Here is a 25,020-nt window from a genome sequence, read left to right on the forward strand (position 1 = left end):
AGATGGCGCGGCTGCACTCCAGCCTGTGGGATGGAGTAAGACTCCATCTCAAAAACAAAAAAAAATTAGGGGAAACTCAGAGGCTAAGTAATATCTCTAGACATGTAAAATCAAAATTTGACCATTTCATTTATCAGTGGGTGTAAGAATCCTAAATTGAAAAAGCAAATTTTTAAAAAAATAATTAGATAAAAGGAAAATGGAAAATACATTCAATATGACCCTATTTTCTCTACTCCTCCAAAGCTGAAAATGTATGAAGATGCTTTAGAAACAGCACAAGCTAGGGGTTTAAAATGTGCGAGCAGGCCAGGTGCCCTGGCTCAGGCCTATAATCCCAGCACTTTGGGAGGCCGAGGCTGACGGATCACAAGGTCAGGAGTTCGAGACCAGCCTGGCCAATATGGTAAAACCCCGTCTCTACTAAAAATACAAAAATTAGCTGGGCATGGTGGCAGGCGCCTGCAGTCCCAGCTACTGGGGAGGGAGCTGAGACAGGAAAATCACTTGAACCCCGGAGGTGGAGGTTGCAGTAAGCTGAGATTGCACCATTGCATTCCAGCCTGGGCAACAAGAGTGAAACTCCGTCTAAATAAAATAAATTAAAATGAAATGAAACGAAACAAAACAAAACAACAACAACAACAACAAAATGTGCAAGCAAAGGCTGTTTTGTTTTCATCAGGTATCTCGCCTTTTCACTTCCACTCTCCTGCACTGGAATTTCCTTCACTCAAGAGGGAAATTTCACTACCTCTTCTCAGATAGATGGAAGGGCTTCCTTGCTGACTTTCCCTCCAACACTCTCTCAGCTCTAATCCTTCCCTCCAGGTCCCCCGATTAATCTTCCTAAAGAACAGTTCTGATCACACTGCTTCTCTGAACCAAAACCTTTGGTGGTTCTTCCCATCTCCTAATGAAGACAAGCCAAATTGTTTCATGTGAATTTACAGCTGAAGCTGGAAATTTCCCAGCACTCCACTTTGAGCATCCTACCCTTCAGCTAAATTGTGTTACAGTCTCCAGAGTCACCCGGTACTTTTCAGTCTCTACTTTTCTTTTTTTCTCCTTGCCTGTTTCCATTTTTTTAGGTGCGTTTAAAATATCACCTAGAAAATTAAATTGCTCTCGATCTCTCAACTTGAGGTTATTTATCAACCTTGCCAGCATTTGGTTTGCATGTCCCCGGTGGGATTTGTCCTATAGCAATGTGGAGCAGAGCACAGGAAGTATTTTGTTTGGCCGTGTTTACAGTTGTTCCCAGTAACTACCAATCCCTCTCCCAGTCCCCAGAACAAAGCTAATAGCCATTTATGCAAATGAATTAATACTTTTGTTCTCAATTACCTCATTTGTTGGAAATAGTCACATGACAATGCAGGAGATGATTTAAATGCTCCTTTCCTAGAGTACTCAAACGTAATATCATGCCTTCCTTCTGATCGCATGGAGATCTTTTAAGTTTTTCTGCGTTTGTCATTCCTCACATCTACTCACCTATAACTAACATTCGTGTGCCATATATTGCACAGTGAGAAAGGCAGTTAAAACAGACTGCTGACTGGAGTTTCAACATATTTGATAGACAAATGCTTATTATGCAGAATATTTGAAAAACTAAGAAAAAGATAACCAAACAAAAAATAAATGAACACAGGATATGAATATACAAGTCACAGATATAATGCAGATGGCAATAAACATAAAAGCTGACCAACCTCAATATTTATCTTTCAAATTAAAAATATAATTTCATCCAACCAAACAGAAAAGTATTTAAATATTGACAGTATCAATTGTTGGTCAAGGTATGAGAAACCAGATAGTCCCTAACGATACTGTGAGTGTAAATTGGTAAATCCTCTAATGAGGAGGAGGTGGGGTATTGGCTGTTTTATGATGTTTTTAAGTGGGTACTTTCTACCAGCCAGTAATTCTCATTAACCATGGCTCACCTAAAGAAACAACTGCACTTAAGAACAAAGGGGCGGCCAGGCGTGGTGGCATGTGCTTGTGTGCCTGTAATCCCAGATACTCGGGAGGCTGAGGCAGGAGAATGGCGTGAACCTGGGAGGCGGAGCTTGCAGCGAGCCGAGATCATGCCACTGCACTCCAACCTGGGCGAAAGAGCGAGACTCTACCTCAAAAAAAAAAAAAAAAGAAAGAAAGAAAACCACAAGGAGGCATATACAAGGATGCTCAATAGATCATTTATTTTGAATAATGAAAAACTGAAAACTAATGCCCATCATTCTTCAATGACTATAAAATCGATAGTATGTTATATAGATTTTATGCACTTTGTAATCTTAAAAAAAAAAATCAAGATGGATCAGGGATGGTGGCTCATGCCTGTAATCCCCACACTTCTGGCATTTGAGGTGGAAGAATCCCTTGAGGTCAGGAGTTCAAGATTAGCCTGGGAAACAGAGTGAGACCTCGTCTCTACAAAAAGTATTTTTTAAAAAACGAGTTGAGCATGGTGCTGTGCACCTGTAGTCCAGCTACTCAGGAGGCTGAGGTGGGAGGATCACTTGAGCCTGGAAGACTGAAACTATAGTGAGCCATGTCCAAGCCACTGCACCCTAGTCTGGGTGAGAGAGAGAGAGAGAGAGAGAGAGAGAGAGAGAGAGAGACAGAGAGACCCTGTATTAAAAAAAAAAGAAGTCAAGATAATTTATGAGTTAAAAAAATGAACATGATAAGGTATCATGTATGGCGTTTAAAATACCACATATTTCTATTGTTATAGTTATTTATACACATAAAAGAATTTTAAATGTCTGCAAGGGTACATAAGCAATCCCAAATGGTGGGTGCCAACAGGGTAGGGAAAGCACACAGGCCAAGACCCAACCTTCTATAACCTTATCCTCACATTTACAAACACATATATTTACATTTTATTCTTTTTTGTCTGATTTTACCAAATTAGAATTATACTCTATACATCTCCACAACAGATTTTGTCACTTAAATGTCACTTATTTCAAGAATACATCCAGCGATTGGTAGATATATACAAATATGTTTTATAATTTATCTATGTGTACATATAGATATCCACACATATACATACTCATGCAATGTTTTATACACAGGATCATATCATACAACCTGGTGAAGTAAGAGGCAGAACTCATCTTTGGAGGCCAGGTTTGGACACCAGACCAAATCAACAACTAGCTAAAACAGGGATGGGGCAGAAGCAGCTTTCTGTGAGACACCCGTACAGTGTGCCATGTCAGTTTACCGTTGCCATGGCAACACCCAGGAGCTGCTGCCTCTTTCCACAGCCATGACCAGATGAACCAGAAATGGCTACCCTTTTCCTAGAAATTTCTGCATAGACCACCCCTTAATCTGCATGTAATTAAAAGTAGGTATAAACACGACTTACAGAACTGCCCTGAGCTGCTACTCTCAACACATTGCCTGTGGAGTAGCTCTGCTCTGCAGGGGCAGTCAGAGGTGGAACACTGCCTGAGCTGTAACACCCCCGGAGCTGGAACACCGCTGCTTCAGAAAAGCTGTTTTCTTCTGTCATGGGTTAACCCTTAAGTTCTTTCCTGGGCAAAGCAAGAAACCCTCCCAGCCTAAGTCTCAGTTTGGGGCTTGCCTGTCCTGCATCACTGGGTTCTCATTTTTTTTTTTTTAAATGCCATAGACTTTTCCTATTATTTTGCTTGCTTCTCTTAACTCCTACACTCCCTATTACCTCCACCCACAGTTTGTCCTTCCCAGATAATCAGGTACAGCAAACCATTACACATTCTTTTCTGTTTTCTCCATGTTCACCTGTCCATGTACTTTTCACATAACCACATTTACACACATTTATATATGTGTATCTATTTCTAAACATAAAAATAGTATATTTAAAATGAAATAATTTACAAAAATAGGGCATTATATGTGTTTCTACTTGTTTCACTTTCTCAGTCTCATAATACAACATCAAAATCTTTTCATATCAATGGACAGAGCTTGAATGCATTACCTATGAACTTTGCATAATCTTCCACCATGCGTGCGTGTGATTGTATCCTAATGTATTCAACCTTCCCCCACTGTTGGATATTTACTTCTTTCCAGTATTGTGATTCGAATGTTGCTGAAAATATAAACAACCTTGTCCAGCATCTTTGAAAACTATTAGTGCTTTTATTTTAATATAATAAAGTCCAAAGAATTTGACTGTTGGGTTAAAATCTATAAAATAACTCCAGGCTAACCAAGGAAGGAGGGGAGTTGTTAGTGAGAGAATAGGACTGATCATTTGAAAGGCAGATAAATAGAGTCCTGACGATTATATTAAAGAAATTAATCAAGCCTACCATGGAAGGAATTAGACCCTGAGAAAATCAGGTTACCATTGATTTTTTGAAAGGTTATTCTGAGGCTCTGAGGTTCAATGGTTATTCTGGTGATGGAATGGGAGGGGATAGGGCAGTGGAGGGGAGAGGGAGACTGGATGAGATTACACTAACTAGCACACATCCACCTGCAATCATCTCCAAGCAAGAATATGATAGTTGGGTACATAAAAGAGCAACTCAAATCTATTTGAGACATATTTAGGTTATAAAATCAATAGAAATCAGGATTGGAAATTTGGTGGGAGGTAAAGTGTCACGGATGATTCTTAGGTTTCTAAGTGGATGTACTAAAGAGTAACTAGGTTCGGGAGACAAGACCATGAGTTCAGTTCTGGATTTCTGGGTTTTAAAGAGTCTTTGTGACATTCTGAGAGAAAGTATCAAGTAGAAAGCTGGTGCTCAGAGATTTCTTGGATACATATAAACAAGGTGGTAATTGAACCTGAGAAATCAATTTCTACCAGGCTGATGTGACAAGGGTCTCTAAAGTGACTCTAGGAATAAACTACTTTTTTATGTCCCAGAAGCCTGAAATCATCAGAGGTAGAGAAGATGAGGGGAAAGGAAAGGAGAAAAGACATGACCGCTCTCCACGTTCTGTATTATATCAGGAATGATGGAAAATGATGAAAAGAAGATACAGTTAGTATCATCATCTGGCCAAGTCTGACTATTTAGGCATTCGAGAAAGTATTTTAAAGGGGAGTGGGGGACACTGTCTTACTTATTTCAATTTTTTCAAAAAATATAAAGTTAGTGGCTTTGTTTTTAAAATCTTGCTTGCTTGTAGTATAATATGAAGGCTTGTGGTTTATTTATTTATGACAGAGTCGCTCTCTGTCACCCAGACTGGAGTGCAGTGGCACGATCTCAGCTCACTGCACCCTCCGCCTCCCAGGTTCGAGGGATCCTTGCACCTCAGCCTCCTGAGTAGCTGGAATTACAGGTGTGCACCTCCACACCCAGCTAATTTTTGTATTTTTAGTACAGCCTCGGTTTCACCATGTTTCACAGGCTGGTCTCAAACTCCTAACCTCAGGTGATCTCCCCACCTTGGCCTCCCAAAGTGCTGGGATTACAGGCATGAGCCACCGCACCTGGCCGCTTGTTTTTTATTTTTGTTTGTATTCATCCATCTCTTAGTTTTATCATGATCTCTCTTCCCCCCCCCCCCCCACCCCCCGCCCCGCCACCAACAGACTTAATAATTCTAAGATGGCGGATTAGTAAACTATGGCCAGGAGTGTCTTTTGTTGTCTCTGAACAGGGTAAGTAAGAGTGGTTCTGTGATACTCCTGATACCTCTTTGTTCTAAGGCTACTCAGCTGATGATCAGTGAATGAAAAAGGCAACAGCAAAGTCAGAGGACACCAGGCAGTGGGGCGGAAATCTTTTCTGTATTATCTTCCGTTCTGGGTTACAAGATTTTCCAGTGAATGAAGGACACTCTATCAGAGATTACTGATGACTGTGATGTGCATTTTAATTACATAGATTATATTGTTTATTGATCAACAAATGATGAAGATATCACATTCTAATCCATATTACATATTATAGATTTTTAAAGTATTTATGAATCATTCATATTTCTACCCAAGTTAGTGAGAAACACCAATATATTCCAATTAAATATATCTTTACATATTAAAAAATATTTAAATAAATATATATATATTTTAAACTGGAAACAACTTTGCTTTTGGTGTATGCTCTTAACTAGAGAATCCATCTTAATGGTCCTCGTGAATATTATAATTCTCAGTGCGTGTAGATAGATCACTGAATAAAATGGTTGCTTAGTATAAAGCTAGAAGCAATAGCATCCAGACAAAGATATTTGTCTGAGACATGTTTACTCTCATCTCTCTGGAAATAAACCACTTTTAGGAGGTCTAGATAATGTTTAGTCCTATTTTCACATTGCTGCACCTGCAAAAAATCTAATTCAATCAAATGCACATAGAATTTTCAAAGGGATTCAGTTTCTGAACTGTGTTCTTAGAGTCCTTGGTAAATTTTAGCATGACCAATCCTTCTTTAATGTGGGGCACCCATCGAGGATGACCACAGCTGCCAACGGCCTAGCTATAAACTTGAAGTTACCCAGCCAGATGCCAGCCCACATTCCCTGTTGGGGGATGGATGTTGACATCCCCCAAAATAAATTTGCTGTGGCCCAAACCCCAAGTAATGCACAATTATTAAAATGACCACTTTGGGAAATAATGAAACGTACCTCAGAGTAGGATTTTTCAAAGTGTTTTTAGGAGAAAATCTATAAGTTGTTCAGTCAAAAATGGGCTTCTTGGCTAAATAAATACTGGAAATGCTTTACTTAATACAGTTAATGGGTATTTTTAAATAACAAGATTTCTTTATTATTATTATTATTATTATTATTATTATTATTATTATACTTTAAGTTCTAGAGTATATGTGCACAATATGCAGGTTTGATACACAGGTATACATGTGCCATGATGGTGTGCTGCACCCATTAACTCATGGCCCCAGTAATGGGATTGCTGGGTCAAATGGTAATTCTAGTTCTACATCCTTGAAGAATTGCCACACTGTCTTCTACGATGGTTGAACTAATTTATACTCCCACCAACAGTGTAAAAGTGTTCCTTTAAATAGCAGGATTTCATAGAGGCTTTGACACGATCTGCATGGAAACCACCCACAATTCCCTCTAGGAGGTGGCTGTTGTGTGTAGGCTTTCCCTGAACTTAATGAAGATCAGGCAACTTTTTTTTTCAAAGAATGCCTATTTACATCTAAATGAACACGAGTGAACTACAAAAAAAAAAAGCAATTTTAAAAACTTCTTTAGATGAACCACGTGAATTCTCTAAATGAGAAATACACTTGTACAATCTAAAGGCATCTAGTTTGACAGTGAAGCCTCAGTCCTGCCCCAGGCCCTGGGCAGCTTGGGATGCCTTTGAACCCAGACAGTACATGCAACGGAGAAGCCCAAATGCCAGATGTTTGCATTTCTGAATTGAGAAATGGAAGATGAAAGGTGTAGCGTGGGAACACTCCCGGAGCTATTTCGAGTAGATTATATACACCTCTACCAAAATGTGGTTTTAATATTTATTATTTTTCTCTTGCCCTTATTTCCAACAGCCTAATTTGATAAGCAGGATTTTTGACAGGACTTAAGATAAATGCAGATACAACATTAATAGTATCAGAGTATTTATCTGCATAAAAGTTTAAATGGAAGCATTCTGTGCATTCATTAGAAGAATCGTAGATGATCACAGTTGTCTTGCTGTGTTCTCATGGAAGATATGAAGTGTTAGTAATTTAAGATTCAATAAAATATTATAAATGCCTGAAATTAAATCTAATTCAGTGCATTAAATCAAGAAGGTTCTGCTGTGACGTCTGAGGTCATTTCAGTTTAATAAATATTGCCAGACACTTTAACAAGCATTGGGGATAAAGAAATGACAAAGTCTAGTGAATTCTCTGTATAAGCTTCCAGTTTTAATGGTGAGGTGGACACAGAAGAATGTTTAACACAACATGGGGTTAAGAGGAATGGATGAAGGGCTGCATGTACTTTAATAGACCTGGAACATGAAAGGAAGGGAGGGCAAGTCAGGAGACCTGGAATGAGATTGATATGAAAAATACAAGCCCCATGGCATGGTATAAAGTTCATATGTAGTGGTATCACTACAAACGGAACTTTATACCACGCCATGGGGCTTGTACTTTTTCAGACAGATACAAAAAGGCCAAGCTGCAGGCAAAAAGATCAATTTGGAGACAATTGCTATGGTCCAGGCAATGCATGATAAGGGTCAGCTTTCTTAAGTTGATGATCAGATATTCATTGGGGAATCATATATGAATCAAGATTTCAACTCTAGGGATACAGTGGCGAGTATAACCAATGGTCTCTTGCCTTTGGGCATCTGCAAATCAACATAAAATATAGATAATAAATAACTGCATTTATGCAAAATGCTGCAAAAAAGAAGTTACAGTGTTGCCAGTTTACATTACAAAGTTACCCAACCTTTTCTACAGAGGAAAGCTTCCCACAGGTAGTGGTATCTATCGCAACACAGAAATGAGGAGTAGCATTAACATTAGCTATAGATAAAGGTGCTTGGGAGGATGGCCAGGGGAGAGCCTATCTCATTCAAAACTCCAACAAGAGTCATGAGAGAAGATCGAATGCTAAAGGAACCAAGAGAACTCCAGCATGGCTAGAGCAAGGGAGTATTACGAGTGGTGCCAGATAAAGGTAAAGTGGTAGTATAGGCCAGAATGTGCAAAGCACTAAAGGTCAGTATAAAGGCTTTTAAATTTCATTCTAAGGTCAATAAAAACCACTGGAAGATTTTAAGCATAATGTATTTTATCTTTTAAAAAGTGTATTCTGACTTCTGTGCGGAGAGTAGACTAGGGAGGTTAAAGTGGCCATGGAAAAGTGAGTTAACCTATTGAAGTGCCAACAGTGTAGCTGCATGCCCAGCTGGTAACACCCAATGTTTAGCAGTCTTAGGACACTGCAAACACTCAATATATATTACTTGAATGTTCGAATGAATGTATGAGATTATCCTCTTACTTAAATGTATCAGACTCATAAATTTCTTAAATAACAAAAATAGTTTTTCAGGATCTGAAAGTTGAGCATCCATGGGGAAAACAAACAAAACCTTTGATATATGAGAACTTTTTAAATCTGAAGGACCTTGTAGTGTTAAAGACAAAATGTTTCTAAAAACATATTTAATATGTCATAGTGGGTGACAAATTAAATGACACATTATTCCTCTGAGTCTCCAAAGCCTCCGAAAGAGTATGCCAACAGAAAGAACAAACCCACACATAGAAATTACTTCCTGGCACATACCGGTTTTCTATTTGCATGAGTCAATTTTCAAAAGTATACAATGTAATTTTTTTATAACAGCTTTATTGTTCTATAGTTCACAGAACATAAAATTCGCCCTTTTGAAATGCACAATTCAGTGAATTTTATTATATTCACAGAGTAGTGCAACCATCATCATTATCTAATTTTACAACATTTTTGTTACCACCTCCAAAAAAAACCCATATTGCCTCAGCAGTAACTCCCCACTCCCCAGCTCTTCTAAGCCCCTGGCAACTATTAATCTAATTTCTATCTCCATGAATTTGCTGTCCTGGACATTTCATATAAATAGAATCTTACAATATGTAGTCTTTTGAGACTGACTTCTTTCACAAAACGTGTTAAAGTAATTAATTCGGAGGCCATTGGACTGAGGTGGCATTAGCTTTCTGGGCTCCGACATAAACAAACGGAAATCCAACTCAGAGTAAACAGTCATATTCCAGGGGAAAAACAAACAAACAAACTTAACCAATCAGAAATAGCCAAGGAATCTCTACTTAGGACTTTAAGACTATTTCCTCCCTTTACCAATCAAATATTGCCTTTGTCTTGTTTCTGTGAATACTTTATAAACACTTTTCCCTCACACACCTTCGGTGAGGTCCCAGTCGCTTGAGGTCTGGCACTGCCCAATTCATTAACTCCTGTCTGCTCAACTATATGCTTTAAAATTTTAATATGCCTAAGTTTATTTATCAAGGTCCAATAATACTGTAGCATGTATCAGTACTTCGTTCCTTTTTATTGCCAAAAGATATTCCATTATATGTATATAGAACATTTCATTTATCCATTCATCAGCTGATAGACATTTATGTTGTTTCCAGTTTTTGGCTATTAGAAACATGCTGTGATGATATCTATATATATATATATTTTTTTGTGGATATATGTATTAAGTTGTCTTGGGAATACACCTTGGCATGAAATTAGCTGGGTCTTATGCTAGGTCTCAATTTAACTTTTTGAGGAACTGCCAAAGTGTTTTCCAAAGTGGCTGCAGCATTTTACATTCCCTCCAGCAATGTTTGCATGCTCAATTTTTTCCACAGCCTCACAAACACTTTGCTACTATTTATCTTTGTTTTATTATTTGTTTTGAGACAGGGTCTCGCTCTGTCACCCAGGCTGGAGTGCAGTGGTCCGATCATGGCTCACTGCAGCCTGGACGTCCCAGGCTTATGTGATCCTTGCACATAAGCTTCCTGAGCAGCTGCGACCACAGGTGTGCCAACATGCCTACCTAATCTTTATTATTTTTTGTAGAGATGGTGTCTCGCTATGTTGCTCAGACTGGTCTTGACCTCCTAGGCTCAACAATCCTCCCACCTTGGCCTCCCAAAGCACTGGGATTACAGGCTGAGCTATCATGTCCAGCTTGCTAGTGTTTTTTAATATAGCCAACCTACTGGGTGTGAGCGGTATCTCACTGTCTCAGTGTGGTTTTGATTTATATGCCACTAATGACTAACAATGTTAAACATCTTTTCATTTGCTTATCAGTCATTTGTACAGCCTTCTTTGGAGAATGTCTATGCCCACCTTCTCCTGGGTTAATTTTACATTGATGAGTTGTAAGAGTTGTCTAATTGTATTAATTAGTGCCTGAATATAAACATTAACTTAGACAGTGTCATATATTGACAGTAATGTTTGATTCCTGATTTTAGAGCAAATGCATCCATTAATTCCACTATGCTCTTGGAATTACATAATAAGCCTACAATTTTTCTGGTTTTCTATTTCTATTATGATTCATCTTCAATTTTTATATTTATTTCTATGATGTCTTTATCTTAATTTGTTGTTATATGTATATTGTTGCTATTTGGCACATTGCTAACTACTAGATATTCATTATGGATTGCATTCTTTATTGTTACAAAGCATATCTTTTCATTTCTTGTTTTTCATTTTCTTTTTTGTTTTTGCCTTTTATTCATCCTCTGGGAACATCTTCTTCAACTCTCAGTTCCCACATTTGCAGCATATTACATCTGCTCAGTTATCTAGTGATTTAATGATTACTCCCCTACTTGGGGAGCAGTTAAATGAATTCAAGTTTCTAACAATTCCCAACAAAAAAGTCCCAAAAATAAGCAACATATTTTCTTGAGACCTTTTATTTCTCAATGTGTTAGGTCAAAGTATAATTTCAAAAAGAATTAAAAATATGACTCTCAAAAATATGTAATGAGCAGTTGTGAAATATTTTTGCCTAATTTCTTAAAGAGGGAACAAACAGCACAATAAAGCTGCTTGAAACCTGAATACCAGAGATTAGCATTATACTCCTTACAAGAAGAAACACTGCGAGATTAACATCAGACTTACAAGATGATTGACAATCACTTTTTGGTTTGTTTCCTCAATCAGGCAAATATCACTTACAACTCCATGGGACAAAAATTATTTGCTATTTATCAATCTTCTGTAAATTAAATCTAACTTTACAGATCTTAGTATGGTCTGTAAAGTGATGAAATAGTAAATTAAAAAAAAAATTACATGTATCTAGGGCCGGGTGCAGTGGCTCATCCCTGTAATCCTAACACTTCGGGAGGCCAAGGCGGGCAGATCACAAGGTCAGGAGATCAATACCATCCTGGTCAACATTGTGAAAACCTGTCTCTACTGAAAATATAAAAATTAACTGGGCATGGTGGCACGCACTTATAATTCCAGCTACTGGGGAAGCTGAGGCAGGAGAATTGCTTGAACTTGGGAGGCGGAGGTTGCAATGAGCCAAGATCGTGCCACTGCACTCTAGCCTGGGTGACAAGAGCAAGAGTCCATCTCAAAAAATAAAAAAAGAAAAAAAGAAAGAAAAAAAGAAAAAAAATTACATGTACCTAGAGATGGCTCAAGGAGCTCGCCTTAAATAATTGGAGGACTATAACTAATATTTTTCCTTCTCTTCAGGTTTTGGGCAATTTTTCTTAACAGTTACTACTTTATTGTTGGAAATTATAACATATGTCATTTGGAAATATGGGGGAGGGGGGTTGTTTTTAGAGTCCTTCTCCATTCAAGTAAGAGAATAAAGGTTTCCTATTCTTAGATCAAAACCTGAAGGTAACATTGAAGTGCACAAATCCCACCCCCAACGATGATATCCAGCATCAAACATCTACTGTTGATGTGATGAAATGAGTTTGAATCATCTCTAAATCAGACTATCCATATTGTGCCTCCAATGTACAGACAAATGTTACTGAAGAGTTTAGTACACATCCTAATATAGACTCTATCAAAACTTACCATGCTTTCTATTGATATTTTCCTTAGGTAATCTTTCAACAAAAGGTGCCTCATCTGCTTATTCTACTGTCCAAATGAACACAGAGAGTGGCTGAAAATAGAATAAGGAGAATGGTCCAAATTTTTTAAAAGTGGGAGGTACTACCTGTCTCAAAAGATAGTTGCTAAAGAGTTAGGTGTTAGCAGCCAGACCTTCTGATTCACAAAGTCAGAATCATAAATGTGAACAGTCAGAAGGAGAAAAATGTGAGTAGAACAAAATATCCCACAGTTAGATTACACATTCCTGAAATGTCAAGACTTTGAAAATTCCTATTATTTCTTCCTTAGTTGTCAAAAATGAAAACAGAAAAGGGAGTATAAACCTTCTCCATCCTCACACCTCTTACACCACCCTTCCCATGCATAGCTGAAGCCAGCCAGACACAAAACCAACAAGGGGAACTGACAGCTGGAGTCTTCTCTGATCATCCCTAGATAGATTAGGTCTCCAAGGTCACATAATGCAAAGTTTTATTAAAGAGAAAGAGGATCAGTGGTCAATGTTGCATACTTGCATTCCTCCACTGTAGAACTTCCCAGCTATTGACCAAGAATGATTACAGGCATGGAAAGAGATTTTCCTTCTTATTTATTGAGTCAATTAGGAAGGGGTTAGGGTAGCCAGAGACCCTGGCTATCCACTCTGGCCTACAGAGCTTAGCCCTCATTCCAAGGATCATGTAATATGACCATTGACTTTGTGGTCAAGACATGGAGAAAGTTGAGAGGCACTGTTTTTCTTGTTCCATCTTGAGTGAAGTTGTCCTTGGTTTTCAAGCCCTGAGAAGTTTTAGGCAGGATGCTCACAGTGGTACTCTGTGGTTTTCTGTGGCCATGGCGTTCTGGCAATTTGAGGTGACTCATCAGAGGCTTTGGAAGCCATGGAAGGTCCAATGACTGCCACAATGCTTTATGTAATACTGATCCTGGGGGCTCCATGACCAGCAGAGGCAGCAATAACATGGGAGCTTAGCCCAGATCCAGATCCCCTAGGAATGTTCTGGGTGGTCATGCCTTCTATAGTCATATAAAAACTGAAAGTGAAGGGTCAGAAAAAGATACTCATTCCATGCAAATAGAAACCAAAAGAGTATAGAGGTAGTACTGAGATGAAATAGACTTTATGTCAAAATGTAAAAAGAGACAAAGAAGGTCATTATATAATGACAAAAGGATCAATTCAAAAATGGTGTATAAGAATTGCAAATATGTATGCACCCAGCATTGAAGCACCTAGATAAAAAGGTACATATTAATAGATACAAGGCAAGAAATGGACAGCAATACAATAGTATTGCAAAGACTAGAGGACTTCAATACTCTACTTTCAATAATGGCTAGATCATCCAGAAAGAAAATCAGTAAGGAAACATTAAATTTGAACTACACTTGAGACCAAATGAACCTTAAAGAAATATACAGAGAATTCCATACAAAGGATCTTAAGAGAATGAAATGAATAAGTATATGCAAACAAATTGGATAACCTAGAAGAAATGGAAAAATGCCTAGGAACATACAAACTTCCAAGACTGAATCATGAAGAAATAAAGAATCTGAAAAGACCAATAATGATTAAGGAAATTGAATGAAACATTTTAAAATAATTCCCCATTATGTAAAATCCCACATGAATGGCTCCACAGTTGAATTCCACCAAACATTTAAAGGAACTAATGCCAATTCTTCTCAAACTCTTTAAAAAGATACACTGCCAAATTCATTTTATAAGGCCAGCATTACCCTGATACAAAAGCCAGATAAGGACACTAAAAGAAAAAAAATTACATATCATTATCCCTTAGGAACACAGATGCAAAAATCTTCAACAAAATGCTGCCAAACCATACTCAACAGCAGTGACATTTATCCCTGGGATGCAAGGATGGTTCACCACATACAAATATATAAATGTGATATACCATGTTAACAGAATGAATGACAAAAATAATGTGATCTCAATAAACACACACAAAAAAGCATTTGATAAAATCCAATATTCTTTCATGATAAAAACTCTCAACAAATAAGTTATAGAAGGAATTTATCTCAATACAATAAGGGCCATACATCACAATCCCACAGCTAACATTATACTCAATAGTGAAAAAGTTGAAACCTTTCCCTCTAAGATCAGGAAGAAGACAAGAGTATCCACTCTTGCCACTTCTATTCAACATAGTACTTGAATTTCTTGCTAGAGCAATAAGGCAAGAAAACTCAATAAAAGGCATCCAAAAAAAAAAAAAAAAAAACGGAACAGTTAAATTGCCTCTTTTCAGACAACATGATTTTATTTATAGAAAGCCCTAAATACTCCAAGAAAAAAAAGTGACAAATAATAAATAAATTTGGTAAAGAAAGAATAAACAAACTTTATTAAATGGCCAACAGGTATATTTTTAAATGCTTAATATTGCTAATCAAAATAAACATAAAATCTGTAGCACTTCCATACACTAACAGTGAGCTATCAGAAAAAGAAATCAAGAAAACAATCCCATTTACAACAGCTACCAAAAGATCACTTAGAAAATAAGTTCAACAAAGGAGGTTGAAGATACATACACTGAAAACTGTAAAAACTGATGAAAAATTAAAGAGGATGGACGTAAGTAAAATGATATCCACGTTCTTGAATTAGAAGAGTTAATATTATTAAAATGTCCAGTACCTAAAGCCATCTATAGATTCAGTGCAATCTCTATCAAAGTACCAATGACATTTTTCACAGAAATGGAGAAAAAAATCCTAAAATTTGTATGGAATCACAAAAGACTACAAATTGCTAAAGCAATATTGTGCAATAAGAACAAGGCATCACACTACCTGACTTCAAAATATACTAAAAGTTATAATAAACAAAATATCATGGTACACATATAAAGACAGACATGTAGACCACTGGTACAGAATAAAGATCCCAGAAATAAATTTGTGCATCTCTAGTTAATTGATTTTCAACTAACATAAGACCTGAAACTACAAAAGTACTAGTAGAAAACATAGGAAAAAATGTTCTTGACATTAGTCTTAGCAAGATTTTTTTGATATGACCCCAAAAGTATGGGCCACAAGAGCAAAAATAGACAAATGAGATTTCTTCAAGCTAAAATGCTATGCATATCCAAGGAAACAATCAACAGAGTAAAGAGACAATTTATGGAATAAGGGAAAATATTTGCAAGCCATTCATCTGATAAGGGCTTCATATCCAAAATACATAAGGAACTCAAACACTCAATAACAATAAAACAGGCCAGGTGCGGTGGCTCAAGCCTGTAATCCCAGCACTTTGGGAGGCCGAGACGGGCGGATCACGAGGTCAGGAGATCGAGACCATCCTGGCTAACACAGTGAAACCCCGTGTCTACTAAAAAAATACAAAAAACTAGCCAGGCGAGGTGGTGGGCGCCTGTAGTCCCAGCTACTCGGGAGGCTGAGGCAGGAGAATGGCGTAAACCCGGGAGGCGGAGCTTGCAGTGAGCCGAGATCGCGCCACCGCACTCCAGCCCGGGCGACAGAGCGAGACTCCGTCTCAAAAAATAAAATAAAATAAAAATAAAAATAAAAAAATAAAACAAATAACCTTAAACACAGCAGAGGGCCTGAATAGACATTTCTCCAAGGAAAACAATGACCAAGAGGTATATGTTTAAATGTTTAATATCATGAATAAACAGGGAAATGCAAATTAAAACCACAATTAGATATTATCTCAAATCTGTTAGAATGGACATTACTAAAAAGACAAAAGAATAACAAGTGTTCTTAGGATGTGGAGAAAGGGGGAAACCTGTACACTATTGGTAGAAATGTTAATTTGTACAGTTATCATGAAGAAAAGTGGGGTGGTTCCTCAAAAAATTAAAAATAGAGCTACCATATGGTACAGCAATTATCCTTTTGGGTATACCCTGAAAAGACATGAAATCAGTATGTGGAAGAGATGTCTGAACTCCGATGTTTATTGCAGCACTATTCACAATAGTCAAGATACAGAATCAATCTAAGTGTCCATCAGTGGAGGAATAGATAAAGCAGATGTGAGATATATACATATGATTCTGCACAGCCAAGGAAACAATCAACAGAGTGAAGAGAGAACCTATGGAATAACAGAATACACACACATACACACACACAAACAGACACACATAGTGGAATATTATTAAGCCTTAAAAAAGAAAGAAATTCTGTCATTTGTAGCAACATGAATGAATCTAGAAGGAATTATGCTAAGTGAAATAAGTCAGGCAGAGAAAGACAAATGTTGTATGAATCTCATTTTTATGTAGAATCTAAAGAAGTCAAACTCAAAGGAGCAAAAAAAAAAAAAAAAAAAAAAATGGTGGTTGCCAGGGCTGAGGCTGAGGACATGTTGGTCAAAAAGTAAGAAGTTTCAATTAGACAGGAAGAATGGGTTCTGGAGATCTATTGTATAGCATTGTGACTACAGTTAATAACAATGTAGTATACACTTGAAATTTCTCAGAGAGTAGATTTTAAACATTCTCACTAAAACGTGTATGTGAGGTGAAAGATAATTAGCTTGATTTTAATTATTTTACATATATCAAAATATCATGTTGTACACCATAAATACATATAATTTTTGACAATTAAAAACTAGTTAAGAAAAATAAATTAAATTGTGGAAAGACCTACACATGGGTTTATGCAGTATCGATTTAGAGAACATTTACCCCACAAAAGAAGCAGGAGGATTTTCAAAGTAGCTGAAAGCATCAGTAATGTACCTGAAGACCTATTCACATAAAATTCAATCAGAAATTATTTCATAAAAATTCAAAAGAATCACTAGACATTATTAAAAATTTATTATTCCCAGAAGACAAACAGCTCGTAATATTGGGATAAGAGATTGTTTGCTCAAAGAAACCTCAATAACTTAACAAAAGCAAAAGCACATTTGACACATAATTTGATTGAGGAAGAATGTAAGGGGTTCTTTTCCCTTTTACATTTAGAATTAAATGGGAGTGAGTAACCTGGAAAGAAGAAGATGGCAAGAAAAGTGACAGAATAATAGCCTTCAAATACTTAAAGGCAAAGATGGCCAAGACTTAGTTCCTATCTTCACAACATTACATTCTAGTATACCATGGGTGACTGTTTAACATACATATATTCCTTCACCAGAAGGATAAACTTTCCAACAACTTGAGATGTCCACAAACTTGATGGACCAGTCTTCTAGGAGGCCTTTGCTCAGATTCCGCTTTATAGACCTTCGGACCTTCACAAGATATTTAATAATTTTTTCTCTCTCAGGAAATTAGGTAAAAATAAATAACTGTGATTATCAGTCTTTATTCTCTAGTAACTCACACCAAAATATTTATCAGAAAGATAAAATCACAAAATAATCATGCAACATTTTCAAAGTTCTATGAACTGTTGACACAAAAAGTATTCAAACTTGTTATCTGCCGCTAAAGAATTTTGGACTTGCCTCACATGAGGTACATGAATCTTCATTAGCCCTGACCACTGCTAATCACCTCAGGAGAGGCTCCACCCACCACTATCACCACTCCACTAGTATGGTACACACATGCAGGAGTGAAATCTCCAAAATAAGAAGGATTCAGATCTAATCAGGCATGTGAAGAAAATTCCTACCAGCAGAGGCTGAAATATCACAAGAACTACCACAACAGAGTGTCATATTTATGACATCTGAACAGAAAATCCATGCACAAAGAAATTACCCTTTGACTTGTCTCTAATCAGAAAACATCTCATTCCATATTTGAAAAAAACAGAATGATCCTCATATTAAAAATAGAAACAATTAATTGTCACTACACACTTAATATGGCCACATCTGGAGTAAGAAGTTCCTTAACACTATTTAGTGACCAGAAGTTGGTGGGTGAAAACCTTTACAAATGACCTCTATGTAGAACTGTGAGTTGGACTAGATAACCTTCCTATGGTCTAACGAATCTTCCTTTTTTGCTTTATTAGCTTACAGTGTTTTCTACAAATCAAAGTCATCCCACTTTGATTGGACTCTTTCAGAGCTGCCTTTCACACCAGGAGCTTGTATTTTTCCCCTCTCAATTGTTACACATTTAATTATTTTGTCTTTTCTTTTTCTTTGTCAGTTTCCAGTCTTATTCCTCAGAAAAGCCATATACGAAATCACAAGTTCAATATCAACCTACCACATATGTTAAACAAAAATTAGGTAAAGGTAAAAATAATATCTTTTAACACTACTAATGTATTTTTAATGAAATTTTGTCCAACCACCCATGGGCTTTGTCTATGAGGTAGTTTACACACAACCTTTGGCCACCACCTTCCACCTCGTGGCAGCCAAGTCCAAATATGTACATGAATGAAAGCTCCCCCACCAAAACAATTTTTATTTCAGAAATAATATATTGTCAGCTTTTCATATATTATAGAAACTGGAGCAACCCTAGAGATTCTACTTATTCATTCTAATCTCTTCTCTGTCTAAAGTTTATACATTCTGATCTGAGTCATAGTCAAAAGAACATACTCTACATATCCAACATTAATTTTAAAATAATTTCATCCATATTTGAACCTCTCTAGGAACCAACTCTGGTATCACTGTATTTCACCCTAAGAATGAGGATGTCCTTTCTTTAACTCAGGGGTCCTTACCCTCAGGTCTGTGGCATCACAGAAGCTGTAAAGTCACTGAAATTATATGCAATATTTTGCATGGGTGTGTGTGTCAGCGTGTGTTATTTTTCTAGGGAAAGGGCATATTAGCCTTCTTATGGTTGTGAGAGTGTCATGGCCCCGAGAAGGGGATGCACTCTGCCACCTCTTCTTCATCACTCAAAAACTCCCACACTGCACTAGATTGACTGACGCTAAGCAAATGTCGTGACTTTTGTCAAGTTCATGTGTGATAGTTACTGTAGAACGTATTGCATTTAGATATCTAAATTTAAAATATCTAAAATTGCAATGGCATTGTATTTTAATTAGGTTACTTTGGAGACTGAGATTCTGAGAATTCTTCCCTAACCTTTTTTGTTCTCTAGTACTTATTTTTTGCAAAATCTCATATACATTGATATTTTAGGAAAATATATATCACATCGTTGAATAAACTGGACAAAATTAGCACTTAGTCCTAAACAATCCTGCTATTTTAACTATTTAACTATTTAACTATTTTAACTTTTCTTTTATTGAAGGTATAAACACCTAAAAACACTTAATAAATTTACTGTGCTTACTGTCTACAGATTCAGATAAATGTCAAAGGAAGTGTACAGAGGAAGTGATAAGGTATTAGTTTCCTTAACAGCTAATTAAAGTATATTGGTATATATTATATAATCTACCTTAAAGTCATTTTTGATAGGTTTTATTGATAGAATTATATAGTGTTTCTAAAGTAATTTGAATACAACCAGCTGAATCTCTACTAATATGCATAGATAGAATAGGTGAAAAACTTGTCTGTAAGAAAAAACAGAATGGGACTTTTTTTGCTGAAAATTATGCTTCTAATCTTGGGAGGCCAAGGCGGGTGGATCACGAAGTCAGGAGTTTGAGACCAACCCGGCCAACATGGTGAAACCCCACCTCTACTAAAGATACAAAAAATTAGCTGGGTGTGGTGATGCATGCCTGTGATCCCAGATACTTGGGAGGCTGAGGCAGGAGAATTGCTTGAACCTGGGAGGCAGAGGATGCAGTGAGCCAAGATCGCGCCATTGCACTCCAGCCTGGTTGACAGGGAGAGACTCAGTCTCCAAAAAAAAAAAAAGAAAAGAAAAGAAAACAACTTTTTTTTTCCTAAAACCGTATAGAATCAATATTTAGCTGTGTTTCCTGATAACATGTGCACTATTTACAACATCCTGAAACAATGTTATTAAACCAGACTCTATGTTCTTATGCCTTTAGTAAAAGTGTCAAATTATAGCAAGAAATAATATATTAAATGTAATTATTAAGAAATATGATTTCAAAAATATGAAGTATATATTTACCAAATGAATTAATAATTTATTAACAAGAGATAATCTATCTATATCCATTAATATTAAAAATACGTTAGAGACTTGTCTAATATTTTGTGAAAATATCAATTTTTCTCATTCATAAAGAAAATTACAAGGATTTGTTTAATAAAATGATTATTTAAAATATTTTTGAGCTCTATACCCCTAAGAAACAAATGTTTACCTTGGGAGCATTTAAAACATAAGAGAAGGCTGGGCGCGGTGGTGCAGGTCTATAATCCCAGCACTTTGGGAGGCCAAGGTGGGCAGATCACGAGGCCAGGAGTTTGAGAGCAGCCTGTCCAATATGGTGAAACCCCATCTCTACTAAAACTACAAAAATTAGCTGGACACGGTGGCGTGCACCTGTAGTCCCAACTACTTGGGAGGCTGAGGCAGGAGAATCGCTTGAACCCAGGAGGTGGAGGTTGCAGTGAGCTGAGATCAGGCCACTGCACTCAAGCCTGGCAAGAGAGCGAGACTCCATTTCAAACAAAAAGAAAAAAAAAAAAATCAGAGAAATCAGTGAATTGTTTCTAAATAATATAATGTGATCGTGATAACTGGTAAAATGTAAACACTATGCACAAGACATTAAGGGTGTAAGTTCATTTTATTCTCACAAGGATACTATTATGGTATTATATCGCCACATCTAACCAAAGAGGAAACTGAAGCAAACAGAGATAAAATAAGCAAATGCGTAGACTCAGAGCTAGTAAGAGGCAGAGACAGATGTGAAATCCAATTTAACGCTAGGACTTGTGCTTTTAATTCCTACTCTTTGCTACCTTTCTTCTTCTGCTTTACTAAATCAAACTTTGTCTTAATAAAATCACACAATTATGAAATTTAAAAACATTCTCTTTTAAAATAACTTTTGTTACTCTAAACTTTTTTTATTTTTATTTTATTTTATTTTATTTTTTTATTATACTTTAAGTTCTAGGGTACATGTGCATAACGTGCGGGTTTGTTACATATGTATACATGTGCCATGTTGGTGTGCTGCACCCATCAACTCGTCAGCACCCATCAATTCATCATCTATATCAGGTATAACTCCCCAATGCAATCCCTCCCCCCTCCCCCCTCCCCATGATAGGCCCCAGTGTGTGATGTTCCCCTTCCCGAGTCCAAGTGAGCTCATTGTTCAGTTCCCACCTATGAGTGTGTTACTCTAAACATTTACCAAATATAAGGTACTTACGATTTTTCTCAGAAAGCTAAACTTTTTTCCAGTTGAAATTCATCCAACAGATTCAGGTGTATTTATATATATATGGTATATATACACATCAGGTACCTACATCAGGTACCTCCACAGATATTTTAAAGTGAAAATATATGTTTATGGAGGAGTAGACTTGGAAGTACTAGATCTCAGAGATTTCTTTGGGAATGTGAGAAAGTCATTATTTGCTGGCTTTCTAGTAATTTATTTTGAATTTGTTAAATTCATCGATGTGTGAACTGGTTATCCAAGTTTGATAAAGAGCTTATAAATCACTTCGAAGTTGGTAGAAATAAATATTAATGGTTCAATTTTCAAGGAAGTTAAAGTCAGTTTCTTCTTCTGTTCCCATAAGTAAAAAAGAGAGCTCTGTTTTATTTAGAAAAGAATCCATAATTTATTAGTAATAATTGATGTTTCTCAAAATAGTCATAGAACTATTTATTATATAAAATCAGACTATTTATTTAAAAAAGAGCACTCTTAGAAAATACAACAGGGAGTTTTACATGATAAAAGTTTTGTATAAAACTTCTTTAGGGGCCGGGCGCGGTGGCTCAAGCCTGTAATCCCAGCACTTTGAGAGGCCGAGACGGGCGGATCACGAGGTCAGGAGATCGAGACCATCCTGGCTAACACGGTGAAACCCCGTCTCTACTAAAAAATACAAAAAAAGGCTGACCGGGCGAGGTGGCGGGCGCCTGTAATCCCAGCTACTCGGGAGGCTGAGGTAGGAGAATGGGGTAAACCCGGGAGGCGGAGCTTGCAGTGAGCTGAGATCCGGCCATTGCACTCCAGCCTGGGCAACAGAGCGAGACTCCGTCTCAAAAACCAAAACAAAACAAAACAAAAACTTCTTTAGGAAACATAAACCTGATTCTAATACTTTGAGATACTAAAGTCACCTGCTTCACCAAGGTCAGCTCAGGGCCTTTCTTAGAATAAGGAGAGATAACAGTAAGGTTTTCAGGTACCAACTGCCTACCAGTATCAGAGTCTGACCAACATAGTCCCATTTAAGTTATTCCTCCCTTCCTTTTCACATAGGACAAATAGGTTTAAGGGTTTTAGAAGCTGACCCAGCCCACATGACTAATGGGTAGCAAATTCAGGATTTCGAAGCTTGCCTGTCTATTGCAAACTTTTATTTTAGTCTTTGAAACAGGAAATGCAGAAGATTTTCTACAGGATAGATTTCAAGGACCCAAAAAGGCCCTTCAGGTTTCCAAAATACGTAAGAAAAAAGGTCTTGAAAACCTATTCACTTACATATATTAGAAGGTCCCGGCCCTGGGACATTACATTATCATGCCCCAAATTAATAATCAAATCTGGACTTGGTCTCCGATTTCTTGTGCTTACTTTCCCTTTTGGAGATACTCAATAAAATAATATGAGCATTTTGGCCGGGTGCGGTGGCTCACGCCTGTAATCCCAGCACTTTGGGAGGCCGAGGCGGGTGAATCACGAGGTCAGGGGATCAAGACCATCCTGGCTAACACGGTGAAACACCGTCTCTACTAAAAATATACAGAAAATTAGCCGGGCGTGGTGACGGGCGTCTGTGGTACCAGCTACATGGGAGGCTGAGGCGGGAGAACCCGTGAACGCGGGAGGCGGAGCTTGCAGTGAGCGGAGATCGCGCTACTGCACTCCAGCCTGGGCGACAGAGCAAGACTCTGTCTCAAAATAATAATAATAATAAGAGCATTTTATTCCCTGTATCTAAATGTTTATTTTTCAATGAAATACTTGAAACCACAGCAGTCATTGGTACCTCCTTTTGAGATGGTTTATTGTATCCCTTCCAGAGGTTCTGGGCCATGTACGATTTTCATAAAAGGAATGTGAGACCAGGCCATTACATCAAGTTGAGAATCCGGTTCATTGCATAGGGATACCCAGCTGAATGAAGCAGGGAGTAGGAGTTAAACTTCAGCCCACACGTTATCCTATGGTGCTGTGCTGAATCCACCTAAAGGGGGGTGCCATTTCTAATTTGAAAAAGGAACCATAAAGGCTCACACGGGACCTGGCAAGTCCCTGAAGGTCAGGAAGAGAAGGGAAAAACGTGTTTGGACATAAAACTTTTCACATTCTATCAGTCATTAATTAAAGGAATGGAATCAAAGTCTGTTTAAAAGTAATGAAATCGCCGGGCGCGGTGGCTCATGCCTGTAATTCCAGCACTTTGGGAAGCTGAGGCAGGTGGAGCACCTGAAGTCAAGAGTTCGAGACCAGCCTGACCAATGTGGAGAAACTCTCTCTTCACTAAAATTTTCTGCTTAAAGTTAATTGATGAGCATGCTTGTTAATTTGATAAATCAATGTCAGCCTAAGGAGATGTCTTTTGTTGGCACTGGAGAATATAATTTTATTTCAGGGGAAAATGTTTAGTAGAACCATCAGCATGCTGTCCTATTTCACTCTGGGATATGAGAACTATTACTATGGGAGCCAGTGAATATTTAGAAAAATGGTTCTATGTAAGGTGGGACAAATAGAAAACTCTCATATGTTTTGATTTGATGATTGTGTTTTAAAAACCTTTCAGTCTGCTAGGAATAAAATACCATGACCGTGTACATACTACATTTCAAAAAATTATCACATCATCACTGTGACAGATTTTGGAGCATCTCTGGAGAAACTCTTTTGAACACTAAGCTATCAAGTCTTAACTTCAGGGATATATAACTGGCATTTTCCATTTTAAAGCGAACTACTTTTGAAATTCTAACAATAACTACCCATTTTTGGAGTACCAAGTACCATACTAAGTATTTTGCATACATAATGCCTATATTCCCAAAAAAGAATACTTCAAATGTTGTATGTTACTATTTCCTTTTTATCACTGAGGAAATTGAGGTGCAAAGAGGCCAAAGGGACTTACCTAATTTCATTTAACTAATTACTGGTAGGCTAAAGATTCAAATCTATGCTGTTCCTGATTTCAAACCTGAGCTCTTGCCATGTCACAGAACTCACCCTTTCAGCAGGCTTCTACTTAGGGGAGAATGTGGTATTTCAGCCACCCAAAATTTTATCATAAGATATAAAAAAATAGCCTTTTTATCATCTTTTATCATAAGATATAAAAAAATATATTAGATTGAATATATTAATTGATATATTCTCCTACTATTTCCCAAAGTATAT

At 37.2% G+C, this 25,020-nt stretch overlaps 1 protein-coding gene across 1 annotated transcript in view; it reads right to left on the minus strand.

Moving 5' to 3' along the window:
* The window catches only part of GPC5 (glypican 5), a 1,441,555-nt gene that overhangs the window by 1,120,661 nt on the left and 295,874 nt on the right, over positions 1-25,020 (minus strand). The window lies entirely within an intron of this gene.

The sequence above is a fragment of the Piliocolobus tephrosceles genome, chromosome X (genome assembly GCF_002776525.5).
Source record: "Piliocolobus tephrosceles isolate RC106 chromosome X, ASM277652v3, whole genome shotgun sequence".
Lineage (NCBI taxonomy): Eukaryota > Metazoa > Chordata > Mammalia > Primates > Cercopithecidae > Piliocolobus > Piliocolobus tephrosceles.